Below are 21,524 nucleotides of genomic sequence, written 5' to 3'. Positions count from 1 at the left end.
AGTACATTTCAAGCACAACTCAATACAAAGACTGTTAACTGTGAGTGGACGACCCAATAAAGCATTACACTTGTTTACAAGAGGGTCCACCGTCCACCTTGTTCAATTCATCAAAATGGCACCGTTTGTTTTTCATCACCATTACATCACCTAATCAACATGAGTTAGACTTTATTATATTAGTGCCCCTCACTTCACACGGGTGTGATTTTGATTTATTTATTGCAAAGAACATCTTTGCGCCAACATCCAGGCCACATACCAGAATACATAGGCCTATAGCTACAAAAGCAACATCAACTTCATCACCATAAACCGGTGGTTCTCCCAGGTGGGGTACAGGGACCCTCTCCCAGGTGGGGTACGGGGACCCTCTCCCAGGTGGGGTACGGGGACCCTCTCCCAGGTGGGGTACGGGGACCCTCTCCCAGGTGGGGTACGGGGACCCTCTCCCAGGTGGGGTACGGGGACCCTCTCCCAGGTGGGGTACGGGGACCCTCTCCCAGGTGGGGTATGGGGACCCTCTCCCAGGTGGGGTACGGGGACCCTCTCCCAGGTATCCCCGTTGGCTTGAGGGGATTCAGGAGGTCCCCAGCAAAAATACTATACATTTTTGTTTCATAGACTTTGGTTGTTATTTTGATTGAGTATGACAGACCCCAATGGAAACAAACCATGGGCTTTAAGACTTGAACTACATATTTACTACAAGAAAATAAATGTGGGAAAAGTTTCGCGGCCAAATCTATTTGGGGGTGGTGATGTCACCAAATAAAATCAATCAATCCATTTAATTCAATCCAAGGAACCCCTCATAACTGTCTCTGGGAGTTATGAGGGGTTCACGGCCAAATCTATTTGGGGGTCCTTGACATGAAAATGTGTGAGTGAGAGCCACTACTAGGCGTGATACTGCACACTCCAATTTTTTGAGTGGTGTAAACCACTCCTACAACTGGCTTTTGTGTGCAGAAAAAAATGAGCATGGTTGCTATGTTCAAAATAATTTCTGACGTAATTAAATCACACCCGGGTGAACTGGATGACCGTAGCAACCATGCTCATTTTTTCTGCACAAAAAAAGCCAGTTGTGAAATCACATCCGGGTGTGATTTCATTACGTCAGACATTACGTCAGACCACAGCTGATCATGCTATATAAAACCTTACACCACTCAGTTCACACGGGTGTGATTTTTATTTTTAGGAATACTTTCCAGCCACATTCACTGACACCGTATTGCCTCTCCTCTTGAACCCTCTGATCTGTCCCGTGAAGTCCTTTGAAGAAGTGGACGACGACGGCGGGGTTCGGTTTGGGGGAAACAAAACCTTTCGGAGGTCTGGATGCAATTATTCACAGATAGCCTCTTTTTTTACCTGCTGTGTTGGAGGGAAGTGGGAGAGAGGGAGAGAGTCATCAAATGACTTCCTCGCATGGCTGCAAAATGCCCGGGCGGGCAGGGACAGAAGATGTAGCCTACTCAGATTTCTTCTTCCTGTGCTACATCTGTGTGTGAGAAGAATCATTTGACAAAAGGTGTATCGTTGCTGTCAGCAGAAACCTATATCTCCATATTTCAACTTTTTATCCCTATGCTTCTAAAAGGTCTCCTATCGTGCAATATCTGTCTCTCTGTGAACTAATGGCGTTTTAAATTTGTTTTAAAAGTGGATTTAGATTTGAGTAATATAGTATTTTAGTTTAGTTTTCTTTTAAATGGTAAATGGTGCATTTATATAGCGCCTTTATCCAAGGCGCTTTACATAGATTGTGCATTACATTCACCCATTCACACACACATTCATACACCGATTACGGCGGAAGCCATGCAAGGTACCAGCCAGCACATCGGGGGCAATTTGGGGTTCAGTATCTTGCCCAAGGACACTTCGACATGTAGCCAGGAGGAGCCGGGATTCGAACCGCCGACCCATGGATCATTGGACGACCTGCTCTACCTCTTGAGCCACAGTCGCCCCTTTAACCCATCCATCCATCCATCCATCCATCCATCCAATCACTTGATCATACTACAGCATCACACAACGACATCAAAAGTAGCAGATCTGTAAGCTCGAAACAACTACTTTGGATGCTTTTGTCCACCCTACGGAGACAGGCGATAATATACAGTAAATTATACACAATGCCCTCGGAGCTTGGGAATTATGTTTCATGTTAAACTGCAAAAATGTAACCTGACTTAAGTTACAACAGCAATCCACATGTTGGAAAACGTTGAACGTGGTGTTTTCAAATAAAGTTTGCCATCAAATTGTCACATTATTTTATGGTGGACTATAAACGTCATGTTATTTATGATGCAGAACAGCTTTTATTGTCTCTCTACTTGCTGACAAACTGTGAAAATGTACTGGAGGACTGAATAGTAGCCTACAGGGTTGCTTCTTTCTTAACCACATAACCACAGCAGTGGTGGGAAAAATACACGCATTTCTTTTACTTAACAAGTAAAACTCCGGAATTCAACGTTTACTTGAGTAAAAGTACAAACGTATTGGCATAAAAATGTACTTAAAGTACCAAAAATACAAAGTACTCTTTATGCAGAGTGTCTCATTTCAAGTTTTTGAATGTATAAAAAAAATCTTTTGAAAATGGCAGATCTACAAGCTCACAATGCGTTGCGATGCGACACGCTGTGAGCTTGTAGAATGGCTATTTTCATATGGCCAAATTGGGGCTGAAGTGAGTAATGTATGTTTTGTAATAATAATCAAAGGGGCAACCCAGGACAGGAGTCAACCCACAGAGCCTATAATGAATTGCATTTTTTATAGCGCTTTTCCAAGTGCTCAAAGTGCTTTACATTGTGGTTCATTCATTCATTCATACATTGGGAGGTGAAGCGGCGAACCGTCGACGCCAGCGTCCTCACTTCCCACATTCACACACCGACGGTGGCGAGCTCACACCGACCGACTCATTGGAGGCAACGTAGGGTTCAGTGTCTTGCCCAAGGACACTTCGGCATGTGGACAGGAGGAGGCGCCGGGATTCGAACCGCCGACCCAGAGATCATTGGACGACCTTCTCTACCTCCTGAGCCACAGCCTAGTCCTTCCACGTGCCAGATTCATCTACTGTACTGTACCTCCCAGTCCCGGTAGAGTAGAGTCGTTTCCGGAGCAAAGTATTGTGTGGCCCTGGTCTTGCCCTAATGGGACTGATCAAGGGTAGCTACTGGGACGTAAGTCGGGACTTGATCATGATCACCCCGGCCGGGTCACCTGAGTGAAGGGGTATGAGGTTCGAGAGACCCGAAACCCTGATGACCTTGGAATACATCACAGAGGATACGTCCCAGGTGCATCCATGCAATGTTTTTTTTTTTGCATTTCTTTCCCGTTCCAAATCTACAAAATAAATAGTAACTATAAAGCTGTCAAATAAATGTAGTGGAGTAAAAGTACAATATTTGGATCTGAGATGTAGTGGAGTAGAAGTAAAAGTATTGTAAATACTCAAAAGTACAAATACCTCAATCATACTTAACCCATTTTGGGCGGGAACCCCTTTTGGTGTTTAGCATTATGTTATACTTTAGCTATTGCAAAATAGCAGATCTACAAGCTCGTAGTGCGGCACCGAGTGCCGCGCTACGAGCTTGTAGATCAGGGTTTTTTGTAAGTAGGCTACATGCAGTGCTTTAAGTAAATGTACCTAGTTACTTCACCCCACTCCGTACACCACAGTATGTCAAAGATATTACGGAGTTTGGCGCGGTGGTGTTTATGGACACCGTTCAAAATAGTTTGGGCGGTTTTCTCTGAACACGTGAATAATATGGACATCAGCAGTTTTTTGTGAAGCAGCTCCGAGGGGGAGTATAGGTTGTCTCTTTTCATGAGTATAAATCTCTGTGTATCTGTTTTTCACCTCAGAACAACACAACAGGTTCAAGGGAATACATTACTGAGGGTCAAAAATAGCGGAAACACACTTCCGCACTGAGCAAAAATGCACCGTGTTTGCTCTCAGATCAAGATTTCAGATGTTGTGAGAAGTCCATCCATCCATCCATCCATCCATCCATCCATCCACTTATCCGTCGGGTCGCGGGGGGCAACAGCTCCACCAGAGGCTCCACCAGAGGGTTCACGGGGGCAACAGCTCCACCAGAGAGCTCCAGGTTCACGGGGGGCAACAGCTCCACCAGAGAGCTCCAGGTTCACGGGGGGCAACAGCTCCCCCAGAGAGCTCCAGAGCAACATTAGTAACTTCCTCCTGGGGGATCCCGAGGCGTTCCAAGGCCAGTGAGTCGATGTGTATAGAGCGTCGCAGTCCCGCCTCCTACCCTGGACCAGGAAATGAAACCCAATGCATTATCCTCATAGACATTTCTTAAAGTATTTATTTAAAGACGGTTACGCCGCGGACAAAGCCAACTCGAGTCGTGACAACTCATGACAACACAAACAATATTTTGGACCAAACAAATAATTACAAAGAAGAAAAACAACAAAAAAAGTGTTGTAACCTGCCGTTTTTTTCTTCTTTCTAATTATTTGTTTGGTCCAAAATATTGTTTGTGTTGTCATGAGTTGTCACGACTCGAGTTGGCTTTGTCCGCGGCGTAACCGTCTTTAAATAAATACTTTAAGAAATGTCTATGAGAATAATGCATTGGATTTCATTTCCTGGTCCCGGGTAGGAGGCGGGACTGCGACGCTCTATAATCCCTCCCAATTGTGCCTTGGTCTGCCCCGGGGTCTCCTCCCAGTGGGACGTGATCCTTGGTCTGCCCCGGGGTCTCCTCCCATGTAGGATGTGCCTCGAGGACCTCCCTAGGGAGACGCTCGAGAGGCATGTTAACCAGATGCCCCGAACCACCTAAGCTGGCTCCTTTCTAGGCGAAGAGGCAGCAACTCTACTCCGAGTCTCTCTAGCGTGACTGAAATTCTCACCCTTATGAAAAGTCAACATGCAATATTTAAACAAGGGACCCAGTATTTTAATATATAGACAGCCAGATGTTACAAGGAAACATTAGTCATGTAACAATGTAATAGAAGTTATTGTTTACATTTATAGTCATATACATTTACTCGGTTACATGATGCTGCTTTGACAGAGGCAAAAGTGATCAGGTTTCATTCAGTGCAATAAGACTTTAGAATGGAACTTTCATGAATGGCCATGAGCAAAGTACAACTGCAACTTGAAATGCAACTTTCAAAAGGTTTTTTGTTTTTGTTTCGTTTGTTTGTTTTACTTAGAGCATACAACATACAAGCACTTTTTTCCCCTCGTACATCATTTGAAATTTGATTATCATCGTATCTTCTCTAAAACAGTGGTTCCCAAAGTGGGGTCAGGGGTCCTTGAGGGAGTTCCGGGGGGTCCCCAAATAAATGATAGTTTGGAACCAAATCGACCCTTATGGGTCTGCAACTCTGAGAGTGTACAAATGGAACCAAATGCACCTGTTAGGGTCCATTTGGTTCCATTTTGTGCACTCTCAGAGTTAAATGAACATTGAGCCTAACTAGACTAACTCTGTGCTGACTATGGTCTTGACTAACTAGACTAACTCTGTGCTGACTATGGTCTTGGCTACTAAACTAACTCTGTGCTGACTATGGTCTTGGCTACTAGACTAACTCTGTGCTGACTATGGTCTTGGCTACCTAGACTAACTCTGTGCTGACTATGGTCTTGGCTAACTAGACTAACTCTGTGCTGACTGGTCTTGGCTACTAAACTAACTCTGTGCTGACTATGGTCTTGGCTACTAGACTAACTCTGTGCTGACTATGGTCTTGGCTACCTAGACTAACTCTGTGCTGACTATGGTCTTGGCTAACTAACTAAACTAACTGTGTGCTGACTATGGTCTTGGCTAACTAACTAGACTAACTCTGTGCTGACTATGGTCTTGGCTACTAAACTAACTCTGTGCTGACTATGGTCTTGGCTACTAGACTAACTCTGTGCTGACTATGGTCTTGGCTACCTAGACTAACTCTGTGCTGACTATGGTCTTGGCTAACTAACTAAACTAACTCTGTGCTGACTATGGTCTTGGCTACTAAACTAACTCTGTGCTGACTATGGTCTTGGCTACTAAACTAACTCTGTGCTGACTATGGTCTTGGCTGACTAACTAGACTAACTCTGTGCTGACTATGGTATTGGCTACTAAACTAACTCTGTGCTGACTATAGTCTTGGCTACTAAACTAACTCTGTGCTGACTATGGTCTTGGCTAACTAGACTAACTCTGTGCTGACTATGGTCTTGGCTAACTAACTAAACTAACTCTGTGCTGACTATGGTCTTGGCTACTAAACTAACTCTGTGCTGATTATGGTCTTGGCTACTAAACTAACTCTGTGCTGACTATGGTCTTGGCTACTAAACTAACTCTGTGCTGACTATGGTCTTGGCTAACTAACTAGACTAACTCTGTGCTGACTATGGTCTTGACTAACTAGACTAACTCTGTGCTGACTATGGTCTTGGCTAACTAACTAGACTAACTCTGTGCTGACTATGGTCTTGGCTACTAGACTAACTCTGTACTGACTATGGTCTTGGCTACTAAACTAACTCTGTGCTGACTATGGTATTGGCTACTAGACTAACTCTCTGCTGACTATGGTCTTGGCTACTAAACTAACTCTGTACTGACTATGGTCTTGGCTACTAAACTAACTCTGTACTGACTATGGTCTTGGCTACTAAACTAACTCTGTGCTGACTATGGTCTTGGCTACTAAACTAACTCTGTGCTGACTATGGTCTTGGCTACTAAACTAACTCTGTGCTGACTATGGTCTTGGCTAACTAACTAAACTAACTCGGTGCTCACTATGGTCTTGGCTACTAAACTAACTCTGTGCTGACTATGGTCTTGGCTAACTAACTAAACTAACTCTGTGCTGACTATGGTCTTGGCTAACTAACTAAACTAACTCTGTGCTGACTATGGTCTTGGCTACTAAACTAACTCTGTGCTGACTATGGTCTTGGCTACTAGACTAACTCTGTGCTGACTATGGTCTTAGCTACTAAACTAACTCTGTGCTGACTATGGTCCTGACTAACTAGACTAACTCTGTGCTGACTATGGTCTTGGCTAACTAGACTAACTCTGTGCTGACTATGGTCTTGGCTACTAGACTAACTCTGTGCTGACTATGATCTTGGCTACTAGACTAACTCTGTGCTGACTATGGTCTTGGCTACTAGACTAACTCTGTGCTGACTATGGTCTTGGCTAACTAACTAGTGTGACTATAGTCTTGGCTAACTAGACTAACTCTGTGCTGACTATGGTCTTGGCTACTAAACTAACTCTGTGCTGACTATGGTCTTGGCTAACTAACTATACTAACTCTGTGCTGACTATGGTCCTGGCTAACTAGACTAACTCTGTGCTGACTATGGTCCTGGCTAACTAGACTAACTCTGTGCTGACTATGGTCCTGGCTAACTAGACTAACTCTGTGCTGACTATGGTCCTGGCTAACTAAACTAACTCTGTGCTGACTATGGTCCTGGCTAACTAGACTAACTCTGTGCTGACTATGGTCTTGGCTACTAAACTAACTCTGTGCTGACTATGGTCTTGGCTAACTCCAGCAGCCGAGGATAGCGAAATGTCCTGTCCTTCCATGACTCTGGGATTCCTTGGAGGCCGGCCTGAAAACACATCAAATTAGACTTGTTAAACAGACAGTTGTACTCAGAGACTTGTTAAACAGACAGTTGTACTCAGAGACTTGTTAAACAGACAGTTGTACTCAGAGACTTGTTAAACAGACAGTTGTACTCAGAGACTTGTTAAACAGACAGTTGTACTCAGAGACTTGTTAAACAGACAGTTGTACTCAGAGACTTGTTAAACAGACAGTTGTACTCAGAGACTTGTTAAACAGACAGTTGTACTCAGAGACTTGTTAAACAGACAGTTGTACTCAGAGACTTGTTAAACAGACAGTTGTACTCAGAGACTTGTTAAACAGACAGTTGTACTCAGAGACTTGTTAAACAGACAGTTGTACTCAGAGACTTGTTAAACAGACAGTTGTACTCAGAGACTTGTTAAACAGACAGTTGTACTCAGAGACTTGTTAAACAGACAGTTGTACTCAGAGACTTGTTAAACAGACAGTTGTACTCAGAGACTTGTTAAACAGACAGTTGTACTCAGAGACTTGTTAAACAGACAGTTGTACTCAGAGACTTGTTAAACAGACAGTTGTACTCAGAGACTTGTTAAACAGACAGTTGTACTCAGAGACTTGTTAAACAGACAGTTGTACTCAGAGACTTGTTAAACAGACAGTTGTACTCAGAGACTTGTTAAACAGACAGTTGTACTCAGAGACTTGTTAAACAGACAGTTGTACTCAGAGACTTGTTAAACAGACAGTTGTACTCAGAGACTTGTTAAACAGACAGTTGTACTCAGAGAATCCATGTTTGCCTCTCAGACAGTTCCTCTCTCTCTCACCGACCTGTGCCCCGAAGCAGGCCCCTATGAAGGCGGCCCGGCTGGCGGTGCAGCCCCCGCAGCGCATGGTGGTCCTGACGGCCTCGTCCAGGCGGGTCAGGGTCAGCACGGCGTGCAGCGCTCCCTGGAACGCACCGGGCACGGCTGGACACACGGAAACGCCAACGTGAGAACCATCATGACACATTATATAGGCTATATAGGTAAAGTATACAGCGATAAGTCCATGGGGTGCAATAAGTCCGGGGTGCAGTCCGAAGAAAGACAAAAGAAGAAATGACATGATTTTAAACCTTTTTCATATCTAGGTCTAAGATTTATTGGGCATTTGAGCCACAGACCACCATTTGGTGAGATTTAGCCTCTCAGACCCAAAATATTTTCTTCCATGCTTTATTGATGTTGGTACCATTACGAGAGAGAGATAACAGACAAACCTTAATTAAATATAACAATTCTTCTACATTCTCTAATTGTGTAGACTTCTTGTAAATTAAGTAATGCGTAACAGTAATGTAACTCTTGAGAGCATAAAATGAAACTGAAAATGAAATGAAATAAAATGAAAATGGTTTAATTTTAGAGTTAAAGATCTATATGGGGTGCATTTGGTTACCATCTCTCCCTCATTTAGCTACATTGGGACCACCTGGAAAGTAAACCCCTCAAGGACCACTGGTGGTCCCCGGACCACTGGTTGGAATTTCTTTCTGGTGGATGTGTTGTTACGAGATTAAATAATTCTTCCCATCAAATGCTACAGCAAGAATCCTTTGTTATCCCCATGCGGTAAATTCAAAAAGAAAGCGAGCCACTGAGCTCAGCGGGGTGGCCATAAGAAAGAGAGAGAGCTTGTATGGGAGGAGGGATCATTAAATCCCAGATCAAAGGTAGGAGCACCTTCTTATGGAGCCAGGCTAACGGATGTGCTGACAGGAAGGGAAATGCCAGCCGCCGTGCCAAGTCAACAGACCCGCCACGAGTTCCGCTGTGACCTGCAGCCGCGCTGGCGAGCACGGCACTGCTACTCTGAACGTACTGTACTTAACAATACTTAAAATACTCTGTTAGAAAAATCCTGTGTTCAACATGGTAAAGGTATACAAGTATTGGCATCAAAGTGCCGGTATACTTAACCCATTCTGGACGGGAACCCCTCTTGGTGTTTTAAGTTATGTTTTAGCTATTGAAAAATTAAAAAATAGCAGACCTACAAGCTCTTGTGAGCTTGTAAGATCTGCTATTATTTTTTTTTAATCGTGAAAATGTGGCCCAAATGTTTAAATATATATTCTTTCAGAGCGAACGTTTTTAACTCAAATATTTGCTTCTGGTGGGGTCCCTGGAACAACATATTTTCAGATGGGGGTCCGCGACCAAATACATATATTTTTGGGGGTCCTTGACATGAAAATGTTTGAGAACTACTGACATAGAAACATGGGGTTTTCAGAAAACTGTCAGGATTTAGAAGACATTTTGTAGAATCAAGCTCAGGTCTAAATGATCATGATGAGTACAAATGATCAAAAGAAGTACAGCAGTCCAGTAAAAGTACTTTAAAAGTACTTTTAAAGTCACTAATAGTGACTCTGCTGGCGAGAGCACACGTATAAACGCACACCTCATGTGTTGAGAGCACATCTTTCTTGGTAGAAAGCAGCAGTTTTTCCATGCATGTCATCATCCGTGAGTGTGTTTAAACGTTTTTGAAATATTAATTAAAATAGAAAAAGCCACTTTTAGAGAGTTGAGTCTAAGTGGCCTACAGATGATCAAAAGAAGTAGAGCAGTCCAATAAAAGTAGTTTAGGGAGAGAGCACACGTATCTTCGCTGACCTCATGTGTTGGTGAACACGGCCGGTATGAGCTGTTGGGAAGTCCTGGCTAGGCTCTCCTTCACCTCCTGGATTTGGGCTGCAACAGAGATGATTTAAAATGCAATATACAATTGACATATTTAGGCTCTTAATCCAGATTTAATCCGATTTACAGTAAGCAGAACAAAAACATATTACCATCAAATACATCAAAATAGTCATCATGAATCATACGTAAGCTAAGAACCTAACATAACAGTGGAATATCTATATATTGAAACTATGCGTATGCATACACTATAGAGTGCTACTGTATGTCTACATAAAAGGTCACTGAGGCTATGGCAAGTGCTACAGGCTAAGGGCCGATTCATACTCCTATTTTACCGCTGTAGTGCCGAAATGATTTCGGCTCGTCAGAAATTTTCAGTAGCACCGAAGAGCCGACTTTAGGACGGTACCCGCCCCCCCGAACCTCAAATGACGTCACATTGTAGGCTCTACAGAGCCGAACCCACTTTTATTCGGCTCTAAAATAGGAGTATGAATCGCACCTTAGATTGGGGAGTGAGTCTGCAGTTCTGATCGCAGTGGGAAGTGCATTCCATAGTTTTTGGAGCCAGAAGGGAGAAGAGTTTGGGGAGCGTGTGAAGCGTTGTCCCGGCCGCTGTTTTTAGTTAGTGAAGGCACATGTCTGGAGAAATGAAAGTGATGGCAAGGCGTGTGGCGTGCGTGCGTGCGTGCGTGCGTGCGTGCGTGCGTGCGTGCGTGCGTGCGTGCGTGCGTGCGTGCGTGCGTGCGTGCGTGCGTGCGTGCGTGCATGCGTGCGTGCGTACGTGCGTGCGTGCGTGCGTGCGTGCGTGCGTGCGTGCGTGCGTGCGTGCATTAATGCGTACCAACGACAGCCTTGTCCAGCACCTGTGGGTTGCATCTGTTGGGGTCATTCAGCTGGGACAACACTGCAGCCAGAGCGTTGGGGTCCGGACCCTTCAAAATGAAATGCTCCACGAATCTGAGAACACACACAACAGAGTCATCAAGGCCAGCCAAAACACATTTTAGTTTTAGTACGATTTTAGTTGAAAACGAGACTACACTAAAACATTTCAGATGACAAAAATGTGACTAAAACTAAATTACAGAGGGGAGGAGGGGGAGGGGGTGCCCCTGTGCCCCTCGCTAACCTTGCCGCGGCCAGCGTCACTGCCATGTCCTTATTTTGGGGTGCCCCTCACTCACCTCGCCGCGGCCAGGGTCACTGCCACACACATGTCGTCGTTTTGGGTGACCCTCACAGCCGCCTCCACCTTGTCCAGCATGTCGTCTCGCCCGGCGAACATGGCGACCACGGGAGCCAGCTTGGTGACGCCGTCCATCTGACGGTCCACCTCGCAGCCTGGGATGGATGAGCACGCACGCACAGACACAGACACAGACACAGACACAGACACAGACAAACACACATGAATATGTTTTTCAGTGGGGGAAGAAGTAAGACTGCAATATATGATTTGTAATTTGTGGTTAATATTTGAAATTAAACTAAACTAAAGTAAAAAGCCGTTTGCCTATAATTATTGCATACGGATATTGTTGAAAAAAACAAGTGTGGTAGTGTACACTTTTCATGCCTTACGGAGAAACTTAATGTACAAATCTGTGTCGGCTCAATTAGTCTCAAAACTGTATAATTATGCTTCTGTGTAACCCCAGCTTCAGTAGCACCAGGTACCGGTCTGCGGTGTAACCCCTGCTTCAGTAGCACCAGGTACCGGTCTGCTGTGTATAACCCCAGCTTCAGTAGCACCAGGTACCGGTCTGCTGTGTAACCCCAGCTTCAGTAGCACCAGGTACCGGTCTGCTGTGTAACCCCAGCTTCAGTAGCACCAGGTACCGGTCTGCTGTGTAACCCCAGCTTCAGTAGCACCAGGTACCGGTCTGCTGTGTAACCCCAGCTTCAGTATAGCACCAGGTACCGGTCTGCTGTGTAACCCCAGCTTCAGTAGCACCAGGTACCGGTCTGCTATGTAACCCCAGCTTCAGTAGCACCAGGTACCGGTCTTCTATGTAACCCCAGCTTCAGTAGCACCAGGTACCGGTCTGCTATGTAACCCCAGCTTCAGTAGCACCAGGTACCGGTCTGCTGTGTAACCCCAGCTTCAGTAGCACCAGGTACCGGTCTGCTATGTAACCCCAGCTTCAGTAGCACCAGGTACCGGTCTGCTTTTTGGAAGCACTGGTATGAATGTTTATTGTAAAATGTATGTTTTTATGGGATAGGGGTGTTTCTTCTCTGTATGCAGTGTTTTATATTGGACCCTGAGTCTGAACAAATAAAGTTGATTGATTGATTAAACAACCCTTGTAACATCAACTCAAAATTGGTTTGTGTAGTTTGTAGTTTTCCGTATATTTTGTGTATCATGTGTGCGTGTGCGCGGCGCGCCCTTACCGGTTTCCTCTTTGCCACTGTCCACGTTCCTAAAGAAGGCTTTCAGGCTGGCGTTCATCCAGGGGCCGTCGATGGGGAGCACAGGCTTGGGGCCCGCTGGTAAAGGTGTTACATTTAATGGAGAGTTAATACGACTTATAATGGATCTGTCTGTCAGGTCAGGGGAGGGGGGGGGGGGGAACGTAAAGATTATCCCAAGCTCAAATGGCCTCTTGAAGAGGGACCCCGATGTTGTGTTGACCTCGAAGCCAGGGGACCAAATGCATTAAAATAACACGATATTGGGTCCTCTGACAGTCTGAGACGCTGCCAGGACATCTGACAAGCTACTTTTGGCTCCTCGAGTTTCTCGGGGTGAGAGAAACCTGGTGTAGAATTATTATAAATACACATGTGACTAAATGGGACAGAGCACAGCGGGGGGTACGACGTGCAAAACGATTTTTCCATTTAAAAATCACGTGACTCGGTCGGTAATCCTATAGGCGTACCGAGCCTGTGATCTCACAGTCGATTGTGACAGATTTGGCTGTGCCTCCCTCGGCATTCTAGACTGTTTGCTTTGTAATGCTTAGAGAGGAATAACCCATTTGGACCTGGGAACGATTCTACAAAAATGTCTTCGAAATCCTGACAGTTTTCTGAAAAAACCTATGTTTCTATGTCAGTGGTTCTCAAACATTTTCATGTCAAGGAGCCCCAAGATTATATGAATTTAGCCGCCGACCCCCATCTGATAATATGTTGTTCCAGGGTTCTTCCAGAAGCAAAGATTTGAGTTAAAAACGTTCGCTCTGAAAGAATATATATATTCAAACATTTGGGCCACATTCTCACGATTTAAAAAAAATAGCAGATCTACAAGCTTGTAGCGCCGCGCTATGAGCTTGTAGGTCTGCTATTTTTCAATAGCTATTTAAAGTATAACATTACGCTTAAAACACCAAAAGGGGTTCCCGCCCAGAATGGGATAAAGACATTTTCTTCTATAGCGCTAACCGTTTAGCTGGAACATATGGCTCTCCGTGAAATTAGCAGGAACTCTATATTATAATAACCTGACTGACTGTGGAAAAAAACACCAAATGTACCCTCAACGAGGGAAGAGTGAGTGCATGGAATGTTTTCCACAGAGAGGTAAAGTAATTCCCCAGTGAGCACTGAGCAGTTGGGACATAATAAAACACATAATCAGTGTTATCGGAAAGTGCTCTTGTTTCTCATGTGCCCCATCCAGTGGCGTGCACAGACATTTAGAGGGGCAGGTGCTCAAGTGAAGAAAAAAAGGGCACCTTGTTCAGCGCGTGGAACCGGCCGGTTGCCTTAATAGTGTGAGATTTATTGTGGGGCCTAAATAATATATTAGAAGCTTTTTATCAAGAATTGATCAATGTCACCATGGTCCACATACTGTACAGAGTGTACACTGAAATGTTTTTTTTTTCTCCAAAAGGGCACATTGCCAAAAGGACAGGGGGTGCTCTAGCACACCCTAGTGTCTATCTGTGCACGCCACTGCCCCCATCACCATCAAAGGTCTGGGTAACTATTAACTCTTTGATATTACAAAGTGTGTTATTTGATGATTAGATGTACACCTTCTAGTCCGGGGATATAGAACTAATACTAATCTGACAATACATTCCTCTTACCCATAAAAGATGTCTTCACCAATGTGTTTGTTTTGGTGTCTAGTAATTAACACAATCACAAATGTGATTTTCGTCGACTAACTATATGACTAAAAATGTTCGTCGACTACCTTTTTTCACTGACGAAAACTAAATGAAAACTAAGCTATATGGTGACTAAAACTATGACTATCTGTCGATTTCGTCAACAAATAAAAACTAGACTAAAATGTTAGGAAGGGACTAGTGGACAAGAGATCCACTAACTTGGTTGCATGCTGAAAATAGAAGATCTACAAGCTCACAGCCATTATGGCATCAAGGCCCGCCAAAACACATTTTAGTCGACGAAATCAACTGTAGATTTAATCAACAAAAATCGTATGATATTTAGTCGACTAAAACTAGACTAACACTAAAACATTCCAAGTTACTAAAATGTGACTAAAACTAAATGAAAACGTTTCAAGAGACTATTATGACTAAAACTAAAATAGAAATTTGCTACCAAAAACCACTGCTTGAAAAGTGGCAGCTATTTAGAGCCAAATGGAAATTTGCATATAGGTTGTTAATGGTACACCAACTTTCAGCAGCTCACAGATCCCCCTATAGGCTAGGACAACTTTCTTCATAAGGAATTTATTCCCAGATTGGACATTTCTTCTGATAATATTCCCTGTCCTATTCATAAAGTGGTATGGAAGACTGACGTTGTACCTCCTTTCTGTTCATAAAGTGATATGGAAGACTGACGCTGTACCTCCTTTCTGTTCATAAAGTGGTATGGAAGACTGACGCTGTACCTCCTTTCTGTTCATAAAGTGGTATGGAAGACTGACGCTGTACCTCCTTTCTGTTCATAAAGTGGTATGGAAGACTGACGCTGTACCTCCTTTCTGTTCATAAAGTGGTATGGAAGCCTGACGCTGTACCTCTTTTCTGTTCATAAAGTGGTATGGAAGCCTGACGCTGTACCTCCTTTCTATTCATAAAGTGGTATGGAAGACTGACGCTGTACCTCCTTTCTATTCATAAAGTGGTATGGAAGACTGACGCTGTACCTCCTTTCTGTTCATAAAGTGGTATGGAAGACTGACGCTGTACCTCCTTTCTGTTCATAAAGTGGTATGGAAGCCTGACGCTGTACCTCTTTTCTGTTCATAAAGTGGTATGGAAGCCTGACGCTGTACCTCCTTTCTGTTCATAAAGTGGTATGGAAGCCTGACGCTGTACCTCCTTTCTATTCATAAAGTGGTATGGAAGACTGACGCTGTACCTCCTTTCTGATCATAAAGTGGTATGGAAGCCTGACGCTGTACCTCCTTTCTGTTCATAAAGTGGTATGGAAGCCTGACGCTGTACCTCCTTTCTATTCATAAAGTGGTATGGAAGACTGACGCTGTACCTCCTTTCTGATCATAAAGTGGTATGGAAGCCTGACGCTGTACCTCCTTTCTGTTCATAAAGTGGTATGGAAGACTGACGCTGTACCTCCTTTCTGTTCATAAAGTGGTATGGAAGACTGACGCTGTACCTCCTTTCTATTCATAAAGTGGTATGGAAGCCTGACGCTGTACCTCCTTTCTGTTCATAAAGTGGTATGGAAGACTGACGCTGTACCTCCTTTCTGTTCATAAAGTGGTATGGAAGCCTGACGCTGTACCTCCTTTCTGTACATAAAGTGGTATGGAAGACTGACGCTGTACCTCCTTTCTGTTCATAAAGTGGTATGGAAGACTGACGCTGTACCTCCTTTCTGTTCATAAAGTGGTATGGAAGCCTGACGCTGTACCTCCTTTCTATTCATAAAGTGGTATGGAAGCCTGACGCTGTACCTCCTTTCTATTCATAAAGTGGTATGGAAGACTGATGCTGTACCTCCTTTCTGTGGTATGGAAGACTGACACTGTACCTCCTTTCTGTTCATAAAGTGGTATGGAAGACTGACGCTGTACCTCCTTTCTGTTCATAAAGTGGTATGGAAGCCTGACGCTGTACCTCCTTTCTATTCATAAAGTGGTATGGAAGCCTGACGCTGTACCTCCTTTCTGTTCATAAAGTGGTATGGAAGACTGACGCTGTACCTCTTTTCTGTTCATAAAGTGGTATGGAAGCCTGACGCTGTACCTCCTTTCTGTTCATAAAGTGGTATGAAAGACTGACGCTGTACCTCCTTTCTATTCATAAAGTGGTATGGAAGACTGATGCTGTACCTCCTTTCTATTCATAAAGTGGTATGGAAGCCTGATGCTGTACCTCCTTTCTGTTCATAAAGTGGTATGGAAGACTGACGCTGTACCTCCTTTCTGTTCATAAAGTGGTATGGAAGCCTGACGCTGTACCTCCTTTCTATTCATAAAGTGGTATGGAAGCCTGACGCTGTACCTCCTTTCTGTTCATAAAGTGGTATGAAAGACTGACGCTGTACCTCCTTTCTATTCATAAAGTGGTATGGAAGACTGACGCTGTACCTCCTTTCTGTTCATAAAGTGGTATGGAAGACTGACGCTGTACCTCCTTTCTGTTCATAAAGTGGTATGGAAGCCTGACGCTGTACCTCCTTTCTATTCATAAAGTGGTATGGAAGCCTGACGCTGTACCTCCTTTCTGTTCATAAAGTGGTATGGAAGCCTGACGCTGTACCTCCTTTCTGATCATAAAGTGGTATGGAAGCCTGACGCTGTACCTCCTTTCTGTTCATAAAGTGGTATGGAAGACTGACGCTGTACCTCCTTTCTGTTCATAAAGTGGTATGGAAGCCTGACGCTGTACCTCCTTTCTGATCATAAAGTGGTATGGAAGCCTGACGCTGTACCTCCTTTCTGTTCATAAAGTGGTATGGAAGCCTGACGCTGTACCTCCTTTCTGTTCATAAAGTGGTATGGAAGCCTGACGCTGTACCTCCTTTCTGTTCATAAAGTGGTATGGAAGACTGTACCTCCTTGCTGTCGGTGTGGGTTGTTGATTGGCAGGTCGTACACGGTTCCCGATCCAAAGAACTTGTAGGTGCGTCGGGTCAAATCCTCCACGTTGACCCCTGGTGATAAACGGTAAAAAACGGTCATCACAACATGTACGTGATGTACAGTATGGAAATGATATATATACAGTATATATAACGGGCCGTGTCATGCCCCCTTTAACCCATTTTGACCTGAGATCAGATTCTAAAAATGTCTTCTACATCCTGACCGTTTTCTGAAAAAGCTATGTTTCTATGTCAGTCGTTCTTAGATTTTTCAAAAATAGCAGACCTACAAGCTCGTAGCGCGCCACTCGGTGGCGCGCTATGAGCTTGTAGATCTGCTATTTTTCAATAGCTCAAGCATAACATAATGCTAACACCAAAAGGGGTTCCCGCCCAACATGGGTTAAGACCGTTTACTGAGACCATGTGATGTACAGCAGTGGTTCTCAAACCGTTTCATGTCAAGGACCCCCAAAATGACACTAATTAGCTCCGCGGACCCCCCATTTGAAGAGATATGCCTGCAGGGACCCCCATATAAGAGAAGATTTTTACGGCTCTATAGCAGTGATTCTCAACCATTTTAATTTCAAGGACCCCCAGTTTGACATGCATTAGGCTACGGACCCCCATTTAATGGTATTTATATCTCTGGGACCCCAATTTATATTTAAAAATGAATAGTAAATTTAACTCGGAGTGTACAAATCGAACCAAATGGACACGTTAGGGTTACAGACTCATAAGGGTCCGTTTTGGTTCCAAACTATCATTTAGCTGGGGACCCCCTGGAACTCCCTCAGGGACCTCTGGGGGTCCCCGGACCCCACTTTGGGAACCACTGATGTACAGTATCATAATGATATTTTCGGGGCATGTCATCATTGGACCTTTAAGAAAGAGCCAGTTGGGATATGATATAATCTGCTACGCGTGTCATTTTTCAGCGTGACAATTATATTTTGAATTATCTTTTTTTTGAGTGGTGTAAACCACTCCAACAACCAGCTTTGTCTGTACCCGTGTACCCGTGTACCTGTACGTGGTACCTGTACGTGGCCCCACGCACAGGTGAGCATGGTTGATATGGTTAGAGTGTGACGTCACTGCACCACTCAGTTCACACGGGTGTGATTTTTTTATAAACATTTTATAAATGTTTGTCCTTTTCTGATGAAAAGGGTATCTTTGAAAAACAAAGAAAGGGTCCCCGCACACTGTCAGAAACTTGCCAAAAATGTTGCTCTTTATTGGGTCGACGTTTCGGTCGATTAGATCTTCATCAGGACAGACAATCTCCTTTTCTGATAGTCAGATATCTGTCACCGTCACCTTTCAGACAGCTATTAACAATTTAAGCCATAATTTGTACGCCGAATAGCGAAATTACTGTTACAATTATTTGGGAAGGGAAAAAAGGTTTACATTTTAGGTAAACCTGTCCAAACTAGGCATGCCAGTGTTTTAAGCTACATCCACAGTAGTCTCGTGTATAGTCAGACAACTATTCCACAAGAGTCTGAAATTACTGTACAGTGTACACCTCCCCAAATCCCAGTAAGGAAGCTGCCATTTCCATTCACGAAAATATATTTTAAAATATCTTTACATTTATTTTAATTGATGTCTTCCATAAGCAGCAAGCTATATATATGCTTAGATGACTTGATTTATATTAGGATAAATTTGCGTGACTGTAAACACGACACGGAAGTGGGGAGGAGGCTTCACTTCCGCTTTATTTATCGCTTGCTCATGATCAGAGCTACCGTTGCTCCAGGGGTGGCCACACTTTTCTGACTTGAAAGCTATACTTTCAAAATGACCAGCTCAACAAGATCTACCCACCATTGCTGAAAATAGTAGGCTTTAGAATAGTGGTGCTGACATTACATATAAGACAAATGCACTTGGAATGGGAAATAGAGGCGGAGAAATGGAATAGGTAAGGTTTTTTGTATTTCATAATGCTACCGACGTTTGTGCACAGCAACACTCTTGAAAACAAAATATTGCATTGTGGATTTGAGCTGACAGGTGCTTTTTGATGTCAATCAATCAATCAAGTCACCTTTAATTCAAGTGGCAGATACCAAAAATAGTTTTTTATATTTTTAAATGAAATACTCTTTAGGCGGCATGTCATGTGATCTACCTGCACAGCCTTTGTGATCTACTGGTAAATCGCGATCTATACCTTTTGGGCACCTCCGTTGCTCCATGACTGTATGACGGAAGCATTTATATTTTACTAATGATCAGAGCTTCCGTTGCTCCAGACTGTATGACGGAAGCATTTATATTTTACTCATTATCAGAGCTTCCGTTGCTCCAGACTGTATGACGGAAGCATTTATATTTTATTCATTATCAGAGCTTCCGTTGCTCCAGACTGTATGACGGAAGCATTTATATTTTATTCATTATCAGAGCTTCCGTTGATCCAGACTGTATGACGGAAGCATTTATATTTTACTCATTATCAGAGCTTCCGTTGCTCCAGACTGTATGAAGGAAGCATTTATATTTTACTCATGATCAGAGCACTCGCTGCTTCTGACAGTCTGGCCATGCGAGACTAGACGATACCTCCACAGAGACTCAGGGACTCCAGGAGGACGTAGGCCTGGACTACTGTACCTCCACAGAGACTCAGGGACTCCAGCAGGACGTAGGCCTGGTCTCCGTAGCAGGTCTGTTCCCCGGTGGTCCGGAGGTAGAACGGGTTGGCCGACACGGGCCTGAACTCTGGACACGGATCCACCTCCGACAGGACTTCTGCCAGTCGCTCTGGCTTGTAGATCCAATGCATGGGCTGGGCTGAACACATGGGAGGAACGCACGCACGCACGCACGCACGCACGCACGCACGCACGCACGCACGCACGCACGCACGCACGCACGCACGCACGCACGCACGCACGCACGCACACAAACATAATTGCTGTCGATTATTGTCAATATTCATTACGTCATTACACATTCATTAACCACTTCAGCCCGCTGTACTGTACTACCCTAAGGCAGCGATTCTCAACCCGTAGGTCGCGACCCCTCGGGGGGGGTCGGCAAACTATTTTGGGGGTCCTCAAATACATTTCAAACCCCCAACTGAATGGCTGGGAAATGGAAATTAAGAGTTTACATATAGTACACATGCATACACTTTCCTTAATGATTAGATCTGGGTTCGGTATTCATTTATGATATATTTTCTCTATTATTAATTAAGGTTATTTTTGCAGTCAGTTTGTATTGGGGGTGGGGAGGGGGGCGGGGCGGGGGTCCAAAGCATTTGCGGGGGTCCCCTGAAGCCAAAAACATTGAGAACCCCTGAGTGGCCGGTAGAACAGCCGGATGGGAACCGCAAGGTTCCCGGTTCGATCCCTATGTGGGCTCCCCCAGAGTTAGTGTTGAAGTGTCCTTGAGCAAGACTCTGAACCCCTAATTGCTCCTGGTTTCCTCCGCCATCGGTGTATGAATGTGTGTGTGTGTGTGTGTGTGTGTGTGTGTGTGTGTGTGTGTGTGTGTGTGTGTGTGTGTGTGTGTGTGTGTGTGTGTGTGTGTGTGTGTGTGTGTGTGTGTGTGTGTGTGTGTGTGTGTGTGTGTGTGTGTGTGAATGGGTAAATGTACAGTAATGTGTTCTATGTAAAGCGCTTTAGTTTCCATAAAAGTGCTGTACTGTAGATTGGCTATTTTCAAAGCTTGGAAAAACGGGAAATTCTGCATAATGGTACAGTTGGGTGCCACCGATATTGTCCCTTATTATTTGACCCATTTAGGCCTGACCTCAAAATTAAAAACAAATCCTTCTAAATCCTCCAGTTTTCTGAAATAAATATTTTCACGATTTTTCAAAAATTTTAAACATTATGTTATAATTTAGCTATTGAAAAATAGCAGATCTACAAGCTCATAGCGCGCCACCGAGTGGCGCGCTACGAGCTTGTAGGTCTGCTATTTTTCAATAGCTAAATTATAACATAATGTTTAAAACACCAAAAGGGGTTTTGCGCAGATCACGCAATTAAACCTCAGCAAAAAGAAAAGGACAATATCGATGGCCTCCAACTGTACAGCTCGATGGCAATACTTTTTAAATAGTAAAGTAGTATCTTTGTAGTATTTTTCTACAATGTGGTGTTGATACTTCTATGTAACAAA

The 21,524-nt window shown here is 44.0% G+C and overlaps 1 pseudogene across 1 annotated transcript in view; it reads right to left on the bottom strand.

Moving 5' to 3' along the window:
- Positions 1-5,765: 5,765 nt before the first annotated feature.
- The window catches only part of LOC306912691 (crystallin J1B-like), a 30,404-nt pseudogene continuing 14,645 nt past the window's right edge, over positions 5,766-21,524 (bottom strand). The window contains exons 3-11 of the transcript XR_013792583.1: positions 20,001-20,180; positions 17,331-17,429; positions 12,759-12,854; positions 11,546-11,702; positions 11,203-11,318; positions 10,326-10,403; positions 8,491-8,630; positions 7,609-7,672; positions 5,766-5,873 (exon numbers count right to left, since the gene is read on the bottom strand). The product of XR_013792583.1 is annotated as a crystallin J1B-like (transcript). The remainder of the gene's footprint in view (positions 5,874-7,608; positions 7,673-8,490; positions 8,631-10,325; positions 10,404-11,202; positions 11,319-11,545; positions 11,703-12,758; positions 12,855-17,330; positions 17,430-20,000; positions 20,181-21,524) is intronic.

The sequence above is a fragment of the Electrona antarctica genome (assembly GCF_951216825.1).
Source record: "Electrona antarctica genome assembly, chromosome: 20".
Taxonomy (NCBI): domain Eukaryota; kingdom Metazoa; phylum Chordata; class Actinopteri; order Myctophiformes; family Myctophidae; genus Electrona; species Electrona antarctica.
The sequence above is the reverse complement of the archived record's forward strand: the minus strand, read 5'-3'. Positions and strand labels throughout refer to the sequence as shown.